General features: G+C 38.1%; 1 non-coding gene and 1 pseudogene across 1 annotated transcript; both read left to right on the forward strand.

Annotated features, from left to right (window-relative positions):
* Positions 1-20,046, forward strand: part of LOC123245812 — a 56,417-nt pseudogene that overhangs the window by 3,357 nt on the left and 33,014 nt on the right.
* On the forward strand, positions 12,632-12,738 carry LOC123248087. The gene has a single exon (XR_006506192.1). It is a non-coding gene; the product is annotated as a U6 spliceosomal RNA (small nuclear RNA).

Genomic DNA, 20,046 nt, shown 5'->3' on the forward strand with positions numbered 1-20,046 from the left:
TAGAATCAGGAAGTCTCATTTTCCAAAATTCAAATCCAGCCTCAGATACTTCCTAGTGTGTGAACCTGGGCAAGTCATTAATCCTGTTTGTCTCAATTTCCTCATCTATAAAATTAGAAGGAAAATGATTATTTTATTCTCATAAAAACATTTTTAAAGGTCCTCTACACATTCCCTTTAGGGATGATTGAGCCTTTCTGCTAGGCTATTTGTAGAACCTTAAATCTATATCTAATTTGTCCTTGGTTCCAATGCAAATAGTGCAGTCAGCTGACGTAGAGGCAATGCAAGGACACTAAGAAAAAAATAATCAAATCCTTTGGTCTCTTCTCAATTTGTGTGGCTCCTCCAGGCAGTGGGAGATTTGGGATCACACTGAGGCCAAGGCTCAAAGTTTAGCTTCTCTTGTTCTTCCCTTCCCCAAAGTGAATCCTTGTTGGGGCATTAACTGGAATGTTCTACCATCTTTGCTTGGTCAAATCTCTCAGGCCCAAACTGGCTTGATAATTTCTAAACTGTCTAAGGAATGTAACTAAGATTTATCTAAGTCAAGCTGAATCACATCACAAAGTCATTCCAGTTGATCAAGGCTCTTCTCTAAGTCCTATGATCGAGTTATTCAATAAAGGAATATTCTCACATAGTTAAAGTATCTAGGTATAATATTTTATGATTTAAGTGATATGGATGTGACTTATCAGTTCACCCAATCAAATCCTATCTTTATATGTTCTTGTATTTAGAATCAGAATTTGTGAATTGAATAGGACTTCAGAGTTCACATAGCTTCATCCCTTCATTTTGTAAATAAAAACACAGGACCAGAGTGTGACTTAAAATATTCTTTCAATCGACATAAAATTACCTCTAGAACTTGGACCTACTGATCACCTGTCCAGCATTCTTTCTATTGACTTTTAGTGCCAATTAATTTTTCATGTGTGTATATGTTGTCTCCCTAGCCAGAGCTTTAAATTCCTTAAGAAGGTCTAATTCATCATTTTCTTTGTATCCTCTACAGTCACAATTGAGAAGAGAATAGGCATGATTTTCCTTAAGCATAGGTTTTACCATGTTATTCTCCTATTCAGTAAATTTCCATGTCTCACTTTTGAATTTTGAATTTTGAATTTCCCTTTTGACTTTTAAAACCCTTTACAATCTGGTTCCTTCTTACCTTTTAAGCATTGTACATTATTCCTCTTTCTGTACTCTACAGTCTAACCAAACAGACCTTCATGTTCCTAACCTTCCATTGCTCTTATCTATTTGTATTTCCTCCATATCACTACCTCATAGACTCATAGGCCTCAGATACTTTCTAGCTGTGACCTGGGCAAGTCACTTTACTCCAGTTGCCTAGCCTTTATTGATCTGCATAGGAATTCAGTCTCAATGCTAAGAAAGAAAGTAAGGATGTTTTTTAAAAAAAAGACTCAGATCAAGTATTAACTTCTATTTGAAGCCTTTCTTGATCTCCCAGATTGTTAGGTCTCTCCTTTCCTAAACTGCCTCGTATTTATTTTGAATCTATTCTGTTGCACCATGAAAGTAGTTTTTTCTTTTTGTCCTCCTTTGTCTTCCCAATGCTTAACACAGTTTGTGGTACATAATAGGCACTTAATATATACTTAAACATTTGTTGATTAATACTTGCCACATATTTCCTTTCTTGTTCCTTTCTACCTATTAGAAACCTACTACATCCTCGTAGAACCCTCCTAAAATAAACTCACTTCAGTTTTCTGTCAGTTTCAATGACAGAAACTGCACTAAGGAGAAATAATTCATATGAAAAATAAACTCTGTCCAACAGGAAACCTGAAGTCTCAAAAAGGATGTAAACTATAACAACTCCAGCCCAAAAAAATATCCCAGCTATTCAGGGATGGGGTAGTAAGGCAAAAGGGTTGGCATTATTTTCCATTTGGACGGGCACAAGCCACTTCCTTAGAGGCAATTTTAGGCTTCCTTCCAGGATAGAATTCTGTGATGTTGGGTTTACACATGAATATTTTTTCAGTTGAATTTTAAAATCTTCATACAGAAGCATTTTTCTGAAATGCTAGACTGTCCTCCTTTTAGAAAAATCTCTACTCTTTCATCCCAGTAAGGCATCATTTAATGCCTCTCTTTGTCCTTTAGGTAAGGAGTAAGGTTGGACCTCAAGACTCATGGTATGACATTATCAGGAACCATAAGAATCATCTAATCCTAACATTTTTTTACCTTCTTTGCAGTCAGTCTAGTGAAGCCCGTGAGTTTCTATGACTCTTGGAATCATATCTTCGGATGCATAAAATAAAATACAGAAAATTACAAGGGACACAAAGTATATTGAAATAAAGATGTAATGACTTTCCTATCCAAGTTCATAGACCTGCCGAAATTTATCCTCTGCTCACAAACCCCTGATCTGATCTAAACTAATTTAATCTGTTCCATTAACTCAGGCCTAGAGAATAAGAGGTCACTCAGGTAGTAAATGAGTTAGGATTTAACCTTGGTTTTCTGACTCTAAATCCAGTGTTCTTTTCACTTTACTCTGAGACTTCCAATTCTGGGATTCTATGGCTTTTCTCTTTAATTCTGCCATTCTCTAATGTTTTTGTACTTGTACTACAATACTTCACAATTGATTATTGTCTTGTTCTTTGTTTCACATGAATATGTTATCTTCCTAATAATAGAGCTGAAGTATATCTTATGGTTTGGTATTTAACAAATAGAATTTTTAAAAAAACATGACATAGTCACTATATTTAAATCTCTCCACATGAAGCTGACTCCTTCTTATCATTTTAATATCCACCTGAGTCGGGATTCTTAAAAGTTAGGCTTGTAGGGCACAAGCTGCAGCAGATTTTAACAAGCTAGAAGGGATACCCTTACTGTGGTAGCAAAAAAAGTAAGGAAAAAGGGTGCCTATCAATTAGAAAAAAGTTGGTGAAATGAATTGTGCTTCTATATATGAATATAATTGACCATTATTTTGCTGCAAGAATTAAAGCATGGAAAGACTTGGATGAATTGATGTAGAGCAAGAAAGTAGGAGCAGAAGAACAACATACATGGTTGCATTAATGTAAATGAAAACATTAAAAACCAAGGTGAACTCAGATTAATTGCAGTGACCAATATTAGTTCTAGCAGATAGATAATGAAAACATAATTTCCTCCTCTGAGGGTAGAGGGGGATAGAATAGACCCTGTTGCAGCATTTGGCTGGTTTTGTTTATTGCTTTTCTTTATTGTAAAGGCAGATGAAGGAGGGAGACAATGTTTATCAGGAAATTTTTGTGTATTAAAAAAGGCATCAAACTTTTAAAAAAACATAGAGCCCTAAAAAGAGGGGAAAAAATAAAGACCTGGCAACTGCCTGGTTCTTGAATGACATATAAGTTCTCTAAATAAAGAAAAGTTAATCCCTCTTAACTGAGTTTTATGTGATGATTTTTTAAAAATCAAACCAGCTCATAAAGATTGTCCCCTGAAGGAAAGTCAAACTGTGAACTGCCATAAATTATACCATAGATACTACTTTATACACAAGTTGAGATTTAGAAGGGACCTTAAAAGCTATCAAGTCTTCATTAGAAAGAAGGAAATTTGAGGCACACAAACACTTGCACATAGTCACATAGCTAAGTGAAGCAATTCTCAACCTACCCCTCTAGGTACTGTGCACACTGTCTCTCCATCAGTGAAAATACAGGTTTTGAAATACTGCACATATCTTTTCATCTCCCTCAGTGCCTACCTTCATAAAAAAAGAACATTGAGAGAAAATTATATAGACCAAACTCTGAGGCTATTTTATGCCTCAACACCAAAGAACATTTGGTATTTCCATTGAACTTTGGCTTGACCAAACATGGCCTCTGATGTAGTGTCTCTCCAAACATATCTTGGAACACAACTGTTTTCCTGGCTCCTGTAATTACTAGCTATATAACCTTAGGCAAGAAACATAAACCCTTAGAACCTCAGTTTCAACTTCTATAAAATGAGGACCTGCTATTTGTGCTGTTGATCTCACATAGTTATTGTGGGGAAAGTGTTTAAACTTTAAGGCCCAATAAATGTGAACTCTGACCAATTATTTCACTAGTTGAAATTTTTCCTTGAGCCCTGGAAAATGTCTAAAGTTGATGTTGGCCCCATAAATACTTGTTGATTGATTTGATGTGGCAACAGGTTTGTTTGGAGGGTTTCTGATCAATTTGATGAGTTCCCCAATTAATCTGTTGGCATTACATAAAAAATGGAGGAACCTGAAGACATCTATCTCCCTTTGAAATGTGAGCATACCCACTAAAGGGACATTTGCTGATATGACCCAGAGAACTCAGTCTAATTCTGTAAGCATTTATTAAGTGCCTTCAATGATCTAGGCAACAAAGGCAAACCCTAAACTATCTTTACTTTCAGAAAACTTAGAGTCCATTTGGGGGAAGCTATATAAACACTGTGCAAAACACTTTCTGGTATCTCAAGACAACCTTTGAATTTTATTTTATTTTATTTTTAAATTTTTCTTTTTATTGTCATGCAAAGCACACTTCCATATTGGTCACTGTTGTAAGAGCAAACTCATACATAACCCAAACCCCAATATAAAATCATAAATACACTGATGTGAAAGATGATTCTAACAGTTCTTTCTCTGGAGGTATGATGACATTTCCTATCATAAGTCTTTCAGGATTGCCCCAGATCATTGCACTGCTGAGAGTAGCCAAGTTTTCACAGATAATTATCATACAATATTGCTGTTACTATGTACAGTGTTCTCCCAATTCTGCTTATTTCACTCTGCATCACTTCCTACAGATCTTTCCAGCTTTTTCTGAAATTATTTTGCTTATCATCTCTTATGGCACAACAGTATTCTATCACCAACATGTACTACAATTTGTTCAGCCATTCCCAATGGATGGATGTCCCTCAATTTCCAATTCTTTGCCACTACAAAAAGAACTGCTATACACATTTTTGTACACATAGGTCCTTTCCCCTTTTTTATTACCTCTTTAGGATACAGACCCAGTAGTGGTATTACTGGATCAAAGATTATGCGCAGTTTTATAGCCTTTGGGCATTGTTCCAAATTGTCCTTCAAAATGGATGGATTAGTTCACAACTCCACCAGCAATGCATTAGAATACCAATTTTACCACATCCCCTCCAACACTTACTACATTCCTTTACTACCATATTAGCCAATCTGATAGGTGTGACAACTTTTGAATTTTAAAGGAAAAAAAAATTTAATCTGAAGACTGAAGCTACCAGAAGTTTCTTTCCTTCACCCTATTTCTGATTAAGAGTGGAGACAAACCTTTTTGTTTATCTGTAAACAAGCCTCTTAAGATAGTGTGGTACAGAAAAAGAGACATATGGATTGCATAGCTATTCTAAAGGTCTCTACTTCTGATCTGTCCAGAAGACCTTTTTCTCTTATCCATAGTGAAGTTGGAGTGCTCTAATCAGAGAAGCTTGGGAAAGGGATATTAAGAAGAGCATAAATTGGAGTGCCAGGAGAAAATGGGGGCCTTTTTTTCTAGGAATCCAGAATGAGGAGATGTGTGATCCTGGCTCTTGGAAGAGAATGACCAGCCACTCATGACTGGAGCCTTCTCTTTCTCTGGCTTGCTTTTTATTATTTAGCAAATAATTATAAATTAAGATACAATCTCCAAAGAATTTTAATAATGCCAATACAATTAAATGCAAAGTACATATACAAAGAAGCTTTTGGGGATAGGGTACTAGCAAAAGGGAGGAATTGAGAGAGGCTTCTTATAGGAGATGACACTTGAATTGCCCCTCTGTGGTCTGTAAAAATGAGTTTCTCTCTCTCTGTCTCTCTCTGTCTCTCTCTCTCCCCTCTCTCTCACCAGTGAGGAGGCCAGGCCAGTACCCTCTTTGATGACAATTTGTAGCAGAGGTACATGGTATGTGTCCTTGCATATGTTACATATATGTCCATAAGGACAATGTTCATGAACTCCAACTCTGAGTGGAGAAAAATATTTTAAGTCCCTTAGGCAGTTTGATCTTGGAATCCAGCCTTCTTTGTGGAAAATTGGGATTCACTGGAATGTCAGGGGTTTTTTCTGATAGTAACTCCCCAGTTCAGTTCCCCTTTGAGAGGAAATGATGGTCTATTTTTCATTCAGTAGTTACAGGCACAATATGCAAACTACTATGTACATATAAGATTTATATATATAGGGTAAATGGGGTGTAGTTTTGGAGGGAAGGTACTAAAAGAGGGAGAATGAAGCACTGGGAATAATCTCATGCAGGTGTGAGTGCTCTGGGAATTTTGCAATTTCTGAGGAAATGAAGGCTGGCTAGCATCTAATTTGTATGTGGTGTCTTGAGGGTTTGCATAGGAGCCTACTACCTACATTTGAAGAAATCTAGATTGGAGCTATACCCTGAGTATTTTAGAAAATCTTCCTGGAGAAACTTAAAGTTAGCCTAAGAGAGAAAAATGACCCTTTTGTGGTCAGACCACAATACATGTCCATGGTTACATGATTCATGATTTCCACCCCTTTTCCTTCCCCACTCCCAGAGCTGACAAGCAATTCCACTGGGTTATACATGGATCATTGTTCAAAACCTATTACCATGTTACTCATATTTGCAGTAGAGTGATCTTTTAACATCAAAATCCTAATCATATCCCCACTGAATTACATGATTGATCCTATGTTTTTCTTCTGTGTTTCTGCTCCCACAGTTCTTTCTCTGGATGTGGATAGCGCTCTTTCTCATAAGTCCGTCTAGATTGCATTGCTGCTAGTAGAAAAGTCACTTACATTTGATTGTCCCAAAGTGTATTAGTCTCTGTGTACAATGTTCTCCTGATTCTGCTCCTTTCGCTCTATATCAGTTCCTGGAGGTCTTTCCAGTTCACATAGAAATCCAGTTCATCATTCCTTATAGCACAATAGTATTCCATCACCATCAGATACCACAATTTGTTCAGCCATTCCCCAATAGAGGGACACCTCCTTGTTTTCCAATTTTTTGCCACCACAAAGAGTGCAGCTATGAATATTTTTGTACAAGTCTTTTCCCCTATTATCTTTTTGGGGTACAAACCCAGCAATGCATTTTGGACATCTTAAGATGTTTATGGGGCATCTAGTTTGAGATATCTGTATTAATTAGAAATCTTGAACCTTTGGACTCCATCTCCCAGAATTCTTTTTTCATTACCCAGAATCCTTTTCCTTTCATCCCCAAGTTGTGTGCTTACATTGTTTTTATGTAGTTGTGGGTAACTCTGCCTCTTGCTCTCTCTCTTTTTTCCCCATGCGGCTGGGTGAACTCTCTAGTTTTTATTTTCCTTTGCTTCAAGTTAGTATTAATAAACTTTATAAATATAATACTTGGAGTATTTTGGATATTAATTTTAATTCTCACATTTCCAACAGGCAGCTGGAGATGTGAGAGGTTAAGATAGAGATTTGGGCTAGTAAAGTGGATCTGAGAGTTATCTAGAGATGATAATTGAAACCATGGGAAGTGGGTAGCACTCTCTATCATTGATCCTCTGGAATTGTCTTTTAGGATTCCTGAGTCTTTTAGGATTATTGTATAAGTTATTCCCCTAGTTCTGCCCATTTCACTCAGCTTCAGTTTGTGTAATTCTTCTGAAGTATCTGAAACTGTCTCTTTAGTCATCCCTTATGGCACAATAGAATTCCATATACTATAATGTATTCAGCCATTCCCTAGTTGATGGGCACCCCCTCTAGTTTTCAGGTCTTTGCTGTTAGAAAAAGAGCTGCTATAAATATATTTTTACATATAGGTGCTTTTCCCTCTTTCTTTGATCCTTCTGTGTTTAGGTCTTGAACAACAAGTAGTATTTCTGAATCAAAAGGTATACACAATTTAGTAGGTATAAGTCTAACAAGCTTGATTATTTTTCCTACCCACAACAGGTTATTATAAACAAATTAGAATCGAACTATCATTAACATGGTCATCAATGGATGTGCCAAACCTGGGTCAGCAAAATTCTGGAAACTAGACACACTGGTAGTATGATCCCAAATTGTCCCTCCAATGGATGACAGAAAGATGTCTGAAGAGGTAGGTAGAGGTCAAGGGATTATAACAGTATAATAATGAGATAGACATCTAGGAAGTATGATAATAACAGAGAGGTTCAGAAGTCAGTAACAAGTAAATATAAAAACAGAGAAAGAACATGGTATCAGGGTAGTTGGGCAGAAAGTTCTATGGTAGACAGTGGTAAGGGTGACAACAGGTCAGCTGTGACAGCATGAAGTAACATGAAGAAAGATGTTTGGTCTGGAAAGGTAAGCAATTAATATCTGGGGGATCTGGCAGCAAATAGTGATGACTTAGCCTAAATAATATGATTTAGGTAGGAAGTTCCAATTCTGGAAAGATTGGCAAAAACCTAATTACTAGAACTGAGATAAAAAGTTGAAGTGGAACTCACATGATGATATTCATCTCTGTTACCTTTGGTTCAGTACGTGCCACTTAAGGGATTCAGTGGTCCCAGTCATGGCTTTAGAGCAGAGGCTTTTAGCCTTTTTTAGTGACCTGGACCCCTGGGGCAGTCTGTGAAGCTTATGGACTCTTTTTCAGAAAAAAAAGGCTTTTAAATAATTGAAGGAAATGCAAAATTTTAATGAGAGGTTACTGAAAATGCAGATGTAATTTTTTTCCCCTATCCAAATTAGCAGGCCTCCTGAAATCTGTCCATCCCCAGATGGTCCTTGGACTCCAGGTTAAGAATCCTTGATCTAGAAGGATATAGGGGACAGGGAAATATGTTGGTCATTATGAGGAGACTTGGGTCATTAAAAGCATAGACATGATAATTACAACAGGAAGTGACAAGATACAGTCTAATTATAGAAATTCTTAAAATACACACAAAATTATTTTAAAAGCATAGAAGTTTAGGATCATTTAATATAGGGCTAAATAAATTTGTGCTTTTCACTAGTGCCTGAAGATATAATTATGACAGAATACAAAAATTGATATAAAAAGGATAATCCTTAATCATTACAAAAAATATATTCATTTTATTGTATTTGGCAAGGTACAAAAGTTTGACCTATTTTTTGTTTTAAAAATTCTTTGCTGTTGCTCTATTTTACAACATTACATTTTCCAAATAATGCCAAATTCTCTCCTCCTTTAAAAACCTTTCTTTGTAATAGTAAAATAATAATTAAGCAACATTAAATCAACTTACAGACTGTGATAAATACTATGTGCCTACGGTCCACTACTTCTGCTGAGAAGTAGGAGGTGTTCTTCACTATTGGGCCTCTTATGCCACAATTGATCACTTCATGAATTAGAACCCTGAGGTCTTTTGATGTTGTTTATTTGTTTATTTGTAAATGTATCTGTTTTATGTGTAATCTATTTGACAAGGCAAATGTGATGATTTCAATGAATCATCTTCTTTTTTAAATTCATTGATATTGATATTGATCATCTCATTCCTTGTGGAGCTGAGTAGACCAGTAGATACAATGTGTAAGGATAGGTTTGCAAGAGCGGAGCTCTTGGAATGTTTGGATCGGATGAGTGACAGAACACTGAGGAAGAGTTCTAGGATACACCAGGGCTCCCTTCGTGGTCGCCAATGCAAGGAACTTAGAGACCATCATCTATAAAAGTGTCAATGCTAAAATGCAGAGAGCTCACACAAAAATGGGATATCCAGATGAAAACTAAGTTAGGGAGGAATAAAGCTAACTGCTATACACTAAAAGAACATCACACAAACAAGATTAAAACCACACAAAATGTTCTAGAGCAGGAGTGGAGAGATCTCATCAGGCAAATCTAAGATGACAGACAAATTTGTGACTACCACAGAGGAAGCAAGAAGAGAAAGAATCAAGAAGGAAAAGGAAAAAGAAACTGCTACAATTCAAAGAGAAACTGTGCAAGCTGATATGGACAGCTAAAACTTTGAACTATATAACATTGTACATCTTAAGAAGAGATAGAAGGAAAACAGGTGCATTGATAACACAAATTAATTTCACACTTTAGGGAATACATCCAACACAGTACATAACATACAAGAAAGAAAAGAACCTCATCAGGCAAAATGTAGACAAAAGGACAACATGGAACATTGGGTAAGTATAATACATCCAACACAACATAAAAGGACACAAACACAGCACAAAACTGATGTATAGCAAGGACCTCGTGTAAATAAGCAAGTGTCTGAATTTGCAAGATTGCAAAGTGTATATATGTAAATAATTATTAAGTCCCATAAGGTCTTAGGCAAATAGAAAGATGAACAGATTTTTCTATTTGATTAACACCAGGATTAAAGACTATGCATAAAATTGTATCATATGTATATAAATGTCTATAAAATTTATAAATACATGTAACATGTAATGCAGGATTTATGCAAGATCTCTTGCATTTGCAAATTACCCTAGGCAATCCTGTCAGTTAGGAGAATGGAACTTTGACCCAGCAGGTGCCAGTCCCAAGACCTGACAGTTTGAGCTGGGACTATAAATACCCCTGCTGAACCAACCGGGGGGTTCTGATTTCCTTGACCTCACCTAGACACCCAGCTACCCCTTGACTTCCCCTTGGGGACCCTGGGAGGTTTAAGGGAGGTGTGGGTGGTGGAAAGTGGGCAGGAATTAGGTTAGAGTAGCCTAGCAACAGAGACACCCCTAAACCAATTTATCAACTTCATCTGTCTAGCTGGTGGATCACATAACATCAGGGCAGTGAAAATTATCTCTGGCTTAGGGGCTGGTTCCCTCAGCCTGATCTTACCTTCTAGGTCCATTGCCAACACTGGTCAGTCACTCTTAGCAACAGCTTCTCCAGACCCTAAACCCTCTTTCCTCAGTTTTCCCCTCTGTATTTAAATAAACCATTAGCCTGAAACTGTGAGCTTCTATAGTTATTTATAACATCATCCGGGGCTAAGGTGCTGAGGAGAGGGGAGAATAGCAACCACTTGACTCCAAAGGAAGTTCTGGGCAAGCATCCATTTTATTCCGGAAGTGTGTGAGCTTCACTTCCTGTTGAGTACTGCTTTCACTCCAGCAGGGAGGGGCTCCTCACTCTTCACCTTAAAGGAGCCTACAGATAGCAGGGAGACTGACTGGACATCACAGCTCAGGCTACACATCTTTAGCAGTCTCAAATCACCAGCTACAGTAGTTACAGGCTCCCTGGCCAGATGACTTACTTGTACCACCAGCTCCCCTGTTATCAGCCACATTACCCTCTTATTACAAACATAGGTTGGGAAAGTAGCTATGGGGTTGAAAATAATGTATCATAGCTTTGTACAATAATATATCATATTTTGAACATACAGTATAAATAGAACTAGAATAAGAACATAGAAATAGGGATAGCACAGAGTAAGAACTTAGGGAAATGTCATGTAACAAGCTTAGTGTAGGAAAAGCATAAGCATAAGATAGATTGTTATATTTAGGTAAGGAATTAAGTTGTATTAACAAAGTAGATAGTTGGAAACAGATTAATTGTAGCAATAAGATAACATGTCAGGAAAATAGATAGGATAATTGCTTAGAAATAACTAAGAATAGAAAATTGTTGTATTAGTTAGGATTTGAAAAGTAGGTATTGTTACCAAATGTGTTGAAAAATCACAAAAGTCACAAAACAAGAAAATGGGGAATTATAAGGACAGGTTTGCAAGAGTGGAGCTTTTGGAATGTTAAGATCAGATGAGTGACAGAGCAATGTTTGAGCCTAGAGCAAAGGATTGTGGGAAGGAAAGAACCCTGAGGAGAGATCTTCGATCTGGGATTTCAGAGGGGAGAGGAAACACTCTTGGGTACCTCGAGATCTAGAGAAGACCTCAAAAGGGTTTCCTTGAGACAGTTGAACACCCCGAAGACCTGTGTTGATCCTGAATCAATCTGAGACCATAGAGGAAGAGATATACCAGGGCTGGTCGGGTCAATAACCCCACCTAGGCCTTAGGCCAACCGAGAAGACTCACAGGCTGTCTGCCTTACAAGGGAGACCCCTGATATCAATATCAATCTGTATTTAGCTTAGGGATAAGATATAGGGAAGGGAAGGTGAATTCCTAGTCTCATTGTTTGGCTTGACCCAGAAGAAGGACCTTGATTGGGATTAGATTAGGGACCCCCTTTTCACCACTGCCCTTCTCCCATCTACTACAATATTAATAACAATAATAATAAAACTTTGGAAAGAAGTCAGATTGAAGAGATTCTTGGCAAAGGGATACAGAGGGAACAAGAGGGACAGAGAAGGCTGACAGCTCAGGCCTTGATTTTGTCTAATCAAGGCCCCCCGCTGTACAGCTCATCCTGGCAAAGGGTTGAATTGAAGGGGGGTTCTCAGCCTGCCAAACTGGGGACCTAATAATATTATCCCCTGGAGGAAATCCTTACCAGTTTGCCACCATCTGCCCATCTCTGTAATACATCTATATGCAGAGAATATCCTTTGCTCTGTCAGTAAGGGTGTATAGGAGAGTGGCCCAGACAGACTCAATCATTCAAGTCTGTGGTCCCATTAACATCCCAGGGACCTCTCTAAATATATTACTCTTGTGCTCGCTTCGGCAGCACATATACTAAAATTAGAACGATACAGAGAAGATTAGCATGGCCCCTGCGCAAGGATGACACGCAAATTCATGAAGCGTTCCATAAAAAACAAATAAATAAATAATATAACTCTTACAAATGGTAGACTTGGAATTAGGAAGACCTGAATTTGAATCCTGCCTTAAATAAGGTGGATAATAATCACTTATACCTTACACAGCTGTTGTGAGAATCCAAGAACATAATACATGTACAGTTCTTTACAAACCTTAAAACACTGTAAAACTATTAGCTATTATGATTATATATGTAACATGTAAGCTCTGGTACCACTCTTTCAGGGTCAGGTAGGCTATGTTACCCCTCAGGTTCAAGAGGGGCATCCTCAGGGGCTGCAGATTTTTCTGTTGCCTTTGGTGTAAGCCCCCACCAGCTGTGTTCTCCACAGCATAAGGGACTTTATTTACTAGAATCCTTAATTACACTTAACCCTTTAACAATCCATTTTTACAAAGGATAGGTAGCAAGAACAAAGGATACAAGCCATTTTCTCCAGTATCTCAAGGGCGTTTTCTACCCCACACCACCTTAGTCCCTGGGGGGGTAGGTTAAAAAGTTTGCTCAATTCTGCCATAGTATTGGTGCCTCCAGGTTCACGTCCAGGTGCAGCATGACTGCTGGTCATTCCTTCAACTGGGCTGGAACCCCAAAGGTGATTCCCAAAGATTATTCCTCGCTCCTCAAGACTTTGCTAGTTTCAACTCAGTTTGCATTCTGAGTGACTCCCTTCTTCTAGTGGTCAGAGACTCTACTCATTGAACATAGAACAGAAAAGAACAAACGAAAAGGCGAAGGTCCCAAGTCCATTTCTTCAGAACCGTCTAGTCTCAGAGGGGAAAATGACTTCATCCCCTTAGTGTATGTTCTCCCACAGGACTCTGTCACATTACCAGAGAGCAGCTGAAAACAATGAGTTGAAGAGACCATCCCTCCCAGCAGCCAAAGAACTGCCCATTTACCACATGGTTAGCTAATCAGAATCAATTACAGAATGCTTATAAATGTGCCATAGCCTTCTCTGTCTTTATAGCTATGTCAATTATGTAAGATATGCTATGTGAGAAATACCATCCCAGGTGTCCTATGTGAAGACCCCCCCCCACATCCCTATTACACAAAGTTTGTCACTTAATTTAATTTATACCAGTTAATTTAATGCAATAGAAAGAACAGGTTCTCATCTCCATGTTCATGGAACATTAAAGTTGGTAGAGATCTCAGAGGTCATCTCTTTCAATTCATGTCTAAGTAGACATTACTTCTCCTGAATCTTCTCTAGGTGATTAGTCAGGATCAACAACTTTCAGACATCTCTAAGTATTGGGAATTTTTTCCTCACATCACCTCTTGGTAATGTCCATCTGTCATTAAAAGTTGTGCTCTTTTGGGCCAAGTAGAACAGGTTTAATTCCTATTCCCTTTCTAATACTAAAGGTCAGGAATCTTATCCCCTCCAAGTTTCCTCTTCTCCAAGCTAGGCATTACCAATTTCTTCAGCCATTCTTATAGACCTTGGTCTGGATGAGCTTCCCAATCTTTCACCCCCTCCTCCCCAGGAAACATGCCAATTTGTCAACACAATTCTGAATAAATGATACCTAGAACAGTAGTAAACAAATATTTCAGTGATCTGGACATCTTCTAGAGTTCTTGCCAACAAAAGGAGAGCAATTAAAGGTGTCTTGGGTTCCGGGTTAAGATGGCCGCAGAGTAAGGAGCAGCTGCTCGATCTCTCCTGACAGAAGCATACAGGACTCCTCAAGGGGAAATAAAAATGAGTCCAGATGAACAAAGGAACCCCACAACAGGGCACAGCATTGAAGGTATGCAGAATTGGGGCATTTCCACACTATAAAGGGGTGAAACAGCTCTCACTAAAATGGGAGAGGAAGAAGCCCCTCCCCCACCCCCCACACCACACACCTCGCACAACGCCAACGCCAATGCACAAGAGTGAAAACAGGACTGGGGCAACCAGATAATCACTGGCAGCCCCGGGGCTTGTTCCTGGGCTTATACCTAGTGGCTGGGGGGTGCACACGGACTTTCCTGCGACCACGTGGGTGAAGGCACCACCTTGGGGCCAGGACAAAGGCCTCTAAAACACGGACTTTCCCAAGCGCTGAAGGCATCGCCTCAGGTTCGAATAAAGATCTCCAGCCCAGGGACTTTCCCTAGCTTCTGTGGGGGTGAAGGCAGTGCCCTAGGAGCATCTGCGCAGGCAAAGGCAGAGCCCTAGAATTGAATAACTATCTCCAGCCCAGGCTTGGATCTCCAGTGAGGACCCCGTGTGGACCTGAGCGCAGCTGTGGAAGCAGCCCCAAAGACTGCTGAAGGAGCCTCGGGCAGAGGGGCAGACCGGGATCTACCAGGAGGCCTGACCCTGAGGACAAGGAGACCGGAGCGCCCGGGAGCTTGGAAGGCTCAGGCAGACCCTGAGTGCGAAGACAAAGCGAAAAAGGGGCGGGGCTAACGATGGCAAGCAATAGGGAAGTCCAGAAGAAAAAGACTATCAAGAGAAACTCTAGGGGCAGCTGGGTAGCTCAGTGGAGTGAGAGTCAGGCCTAGAGACAGGAGGTCCTAGGTTCAAACCCGGCCTCAGCCACTTCCCAGCTGTGTGACCCTGGGCAAGTCACTTGACCCCCATTGCCCACCCTTACCAATCTTCCACCTATGAGACAATACACCGAAGTACAAGGGTTTAAAAAAAAAAAAAAAGAGAAACTCTGGAACACTCAACAACTTCTACACAGAGAAAATCCAGACAACAGAGGAGGGAAAACAAAAATCCAAACCTCCCCCAAAAAATGAAAGCTGGTCACAAGCTATTGAAGAGTTCAAAAATGAAATGCTGAGGAAGATGGAAGAAATCTGGCAAGAAAATAACAGTTTAAAAGGCAGAATTTCACAATTGGAAAGTGATACAAGCCAACTGAAGACCAGAAATGACCAGATTGAAAAGGAAAACCAAAACATTAAAGCCGAAAACCAAAAGATTATAGCCAAAAACCAGTCCTTAAAGGCTAGAATCGAACATTTAGAAACCAATGATCTCTCAAGACAACAAGAACAAATAAACAAAGTCAAAAGACTGATAAAATAGAAGGAAACATGAAATATCTCAATGAGAAAGTGACAGACCAAGAAAACCGGTCGAGAAGAGACAACTTGAGAATCATTGGTCTTCCAGAAAAGGCAGAAATTAATAGAAATTATTCAGCAAAATTGCCCTGAAGTTCTACAACAAGAGGGCAATATAGACATTGAAAGGATCCATAGATCACCCTCTACACTGGACCCAGAAAAGTCAACACCCAGAAATATAATAGCAAAATTGAAGAGCTTTCAAGTAAAAGAAAAAATCTTACAAGAAGCCAGAAAGAGACAATTCAAATATCAAGGAGCACCAATAAGGATCACACAGGATCTGGCAGCCTCAACGCTAAAAGACCTCAAGGCTTGGAATACAATATTCAGAAAGGCAAGAGAGCTGGGCCTTCGGCCACGAATCAACTACCCAGCGAAACTAACCATATACTTTCAGGGGAAAGTATGAGCATTCAACAAAATTGAAGAATTCCAAGTTTTTGCACAAAAGAGACCAGGACTAAATGGAAAGTTTGACACTCAACCACAAAAATCAAGAGAAAGATGAAAAGGTAAATAAGAAACAGAGGGAAAAGAAAGAAAACTCATAATATTTTAAGCTTGACTCTTTAAGGGCATAAATAAGATCTAATTATCTGTATTACTAGGTGGAGAAATGCTATGTATAATTCTCTGTAGTGAACTCTATACACTATTATAATATTCACTATTATAGCAACCAGAAGAATAATTCATAGGGAGAGGACAGGATACTAAATGGTCTAAGATGACATGGGGGGTGGGAAAGAGGGGGGGAATAGTAGGGGACACCAAGAAAAATCTGAGTAAATAAGAAAAATAAGATACTCTATTATACACAAAGAGGGCATAGGAAGGGGAGGGGATAAATACTACCATAAGAAGGAGAGGAAGAGAGCATAATCAAACCTTACTCTCAGTGTAATCAACCCAGAGAAGGAAGAGTAGCTTTATTATCCATCCGGATAAAAAACTCTATCTAACCCTACTGAGAAAGTCAGAAGGGATAAACCAAAGGGAGCAGGGGAGTGGGGAGGCCAAAAAAAGGGAGGGGAGAAGAAGGGGGAGGGAATTCATTTGGTCTTTAAAAAACAAAAAGAGGGGAATAACAAGGGAGGGGGCAGAAAGGGAAGTCAATCAAGGGAGGGGATAAGGGATACCGGCTGAAAGCAAACCACTGGTGTAAAAGAAAATAGTGTAAGAAGAAGGAGTGGGTCTAGGGGAGGATACAAAATTGTCAGTGAATACACAACTAACAATTGTAACTCTGAATGTGAACGGGATGAACTCACTCATAAAATGGAAGCAAATAGCAGAGTGGATCAGAAACCAAAATCCTACCATAGGTTCTCTACAAGAAACACATATGAGGCAGGTAGACACACACAAGTTCAAAGTTAAGGGTATGAGCAAAATCTTTTGGGCATCAAATGAGAAAAAGAAGGCAGGAGTGGCTATCATGATCTCTGACAAAGCCAAAGTAAAAATAGATATGATTAAAAAAGATAGGGAAGGTCATTACATCCTGATTAAAGGCAGTATAAACAATGATTAAATAACACTGCTCAATATATATGCACCAAGTGGTATAGCATCCAAATTCATAAAGGAGAAACTGGCAGAGCTCAAGAAGAAAATAGATAGTAAAACCATAATAGTGGGAGATCTAAATATTCCTCTTTCAGATCTAGATAAATCAAACCAAAAAATAAATAAGAAAGAGGTAAGAGAGGTGAATGAAGTCCTAGAAAAATTAGATTTAATTGATATGTGGAGAAAAATAAATAGGGACAAAAAAGAATACACCTTCTTTTCAGCAGCACATGGTACATTTACAAAGATTGACCATGTAATAGGGCATAGAATCATGGCAAACAAATGCAAAAGAGCAGATATAATAAATGTAACCTTCTCAGATCATAATGCGATAAAAATAATAATCAGTAAGGGCACCTGGACAGGCAAATCAAAAACCAATTGGAAATTAAACAATATGATTCTCCAAAACCAAATTGTCAAAGAAGAAATCATAGAAACAATCAATAATTTCATTGAAGAGAATGACAATGATGAGACATCCTACCAAACTCTTTGGGATGCAGCCAAGGCAGTACTCGGGGGGAAATTTATATCCTTGAGTGCATATATTAACAAATTAAGGAGGGCAGAGATTAATGAATTGGGTATGCAACTCAAAAAATTAGAAAGCGAGCAAATTAAAAACCCCCAGATGAAAACTAAATTAGAAATACTAAAAATTAAGGGAGAAATTAATAAAATCAAAAGTAAAAGAACTATTGAATTAATAAATAAGACTAGAAGCTGGTATTTTGAAAAAACAGATAAAATAGACACAATACTGGTCAATCTAATAAGAAAAAGGAAAGAAGAAAACCAAATTGACAGTATTAGAGATGAAAAGGGAGACCTCACCTATAATGAAGGGGAAATTAAGGCAATCATTAAGAACTATTTCACCCAATTATATGGCAACAAATATAACAATTTAGGAGATATGGATGAATATTTACAAAAATGTAAATTGCCTAGATTAACAGCAGAAGAAATAGGATACCTAAATAATCCCATATCAGAAATAGAAATTGAACAAGCCATTAAAGAACTCCCTAAGAAAAAATCATCAGGACCTGATGGATTCACAAGTGAATTCTATCAGACATTCAAAGAGCAACTAATCCCAATACTATACAAATTATTTGATATGATAAGCAAAGAAGGAGTCCTACCAAATTCCTTTTATGACACAAACATGGTACTGATCCCAAAGCCAGGTAGACCAAAAACAGAGAAAAAAATTATAGACCAATCTCCCTAATGAACATAGATGCAAAAATCTTAAATAGAATATTAGCAAAGAGACTCCAGCAAGTAATTAAGAAGATCATCCACCATGATCAGGTGGGATTTATACCAGGAATGCAAGGATGGTTCAACATTAAGAAAACCATCCACATAATTGACCATATCAACAGTCTAACAAACAAAAATCACATGATTATCTCAATAGATGCTGGAAAAGCCTTTGACAAAATACAGCATCCATTGCTATTGAAAACATTGAAAAGTATAGGAATAGAAGGACCCTTCCTAAAAATAATAAACAATATATACCTAAAACCATCAACAAGCATTATATGCAACGGGGATAAATTAGAAGCCTTCCCAATAAGATCAGGAGTGAAACAAGGATGCCCATTATCACCTCTATTATTCAACATAGTACTAGAAACACTAGCAATAGCAATTAGAGAAGAAAAAGAAATTGAAGGTATCAAAATAGGCAATGAGGAGACTAAGCTATCACTCTTTGCAGATGATATGATGGTCTACTTAAAAAATCCTAGAGAATCAACTAAGAGGCTGGTAGAAATAATCAACAACTTTAGCAAAGTGGCAGGATACAAAATAAATGCACATAAATCATCAGCATTTCCATACATTTCCAACACATTAGAGCAGCAAGAGGTAGAAAGAGAAACACCATTTAAAATCACCCTAGACAATATAAAATACTTGGGAATCAATCTAACAAAACAAACACAGCTATTATACGAAAACAACTACAAAACACTTTCCAAACAAATAAAACTGGACCTCAACAATTGGAAAGCCATTAATTGTTCATGGGTAGGACGAGCTAACATAATAAAAATGAACATCCTACCCAAATTAATTTACCTATTTAGCGCCATACCTATCAAATTACCAAAAAACTTCTTTACTGAATTAGGAAAAACTATAACAAATTTCATTTGGAATAACAAAAGATCAAGAATATCAAGGGAAATAATGAAAAAAAATGTGAAGGAAGGGGGCCTAGCAGTACCAGATATTAAACTATACTATAAAGCAGCAGTCATTAAAACAATATGGTACTGGCTAAGAGATAGAGAGGAGGATCAGTGGAATAGACTTGGGGTAAATGACATCAGCAAGACAGTGTATGATAAACCCAAAGAGCCCAACTTTTGGGACATGAATCCACTATTTGACAAAAACTGCTGGGAAATTTGGAAATCAATATGGGAGAGATTAGGTCTAGATCAACATCTCACACCCTACACCAAGATAAATTCAGAATGGGTGAACGACTTGAATATAAAGAGGGAAACTATAAACAAGTTAAGTGAACACAGAATAGTTTACTTGTCAGATCTGTGGGAAAGGAAAGACTTTAAAACCAAGCAAGAGTTAGAGAAAATTACAAAAT

The sequence above is a fragment of the Gracilinanus agilis genome, chromosome 4, assembly GCF_016433145.1.
Source record: "Gracilinanus agilis isolate LMUSP501 chromosome 4, AgileGrace, whole genome shotgun sequence".
In the NCBI taxonomy this organism is placed as follows: domain Eukaryota; kingdom Metazoa; phylum Chordata; class Mammalia; order Didelphimorphia; family Didelphidae; genus Gracilinanus; species Gracilinanus agilis.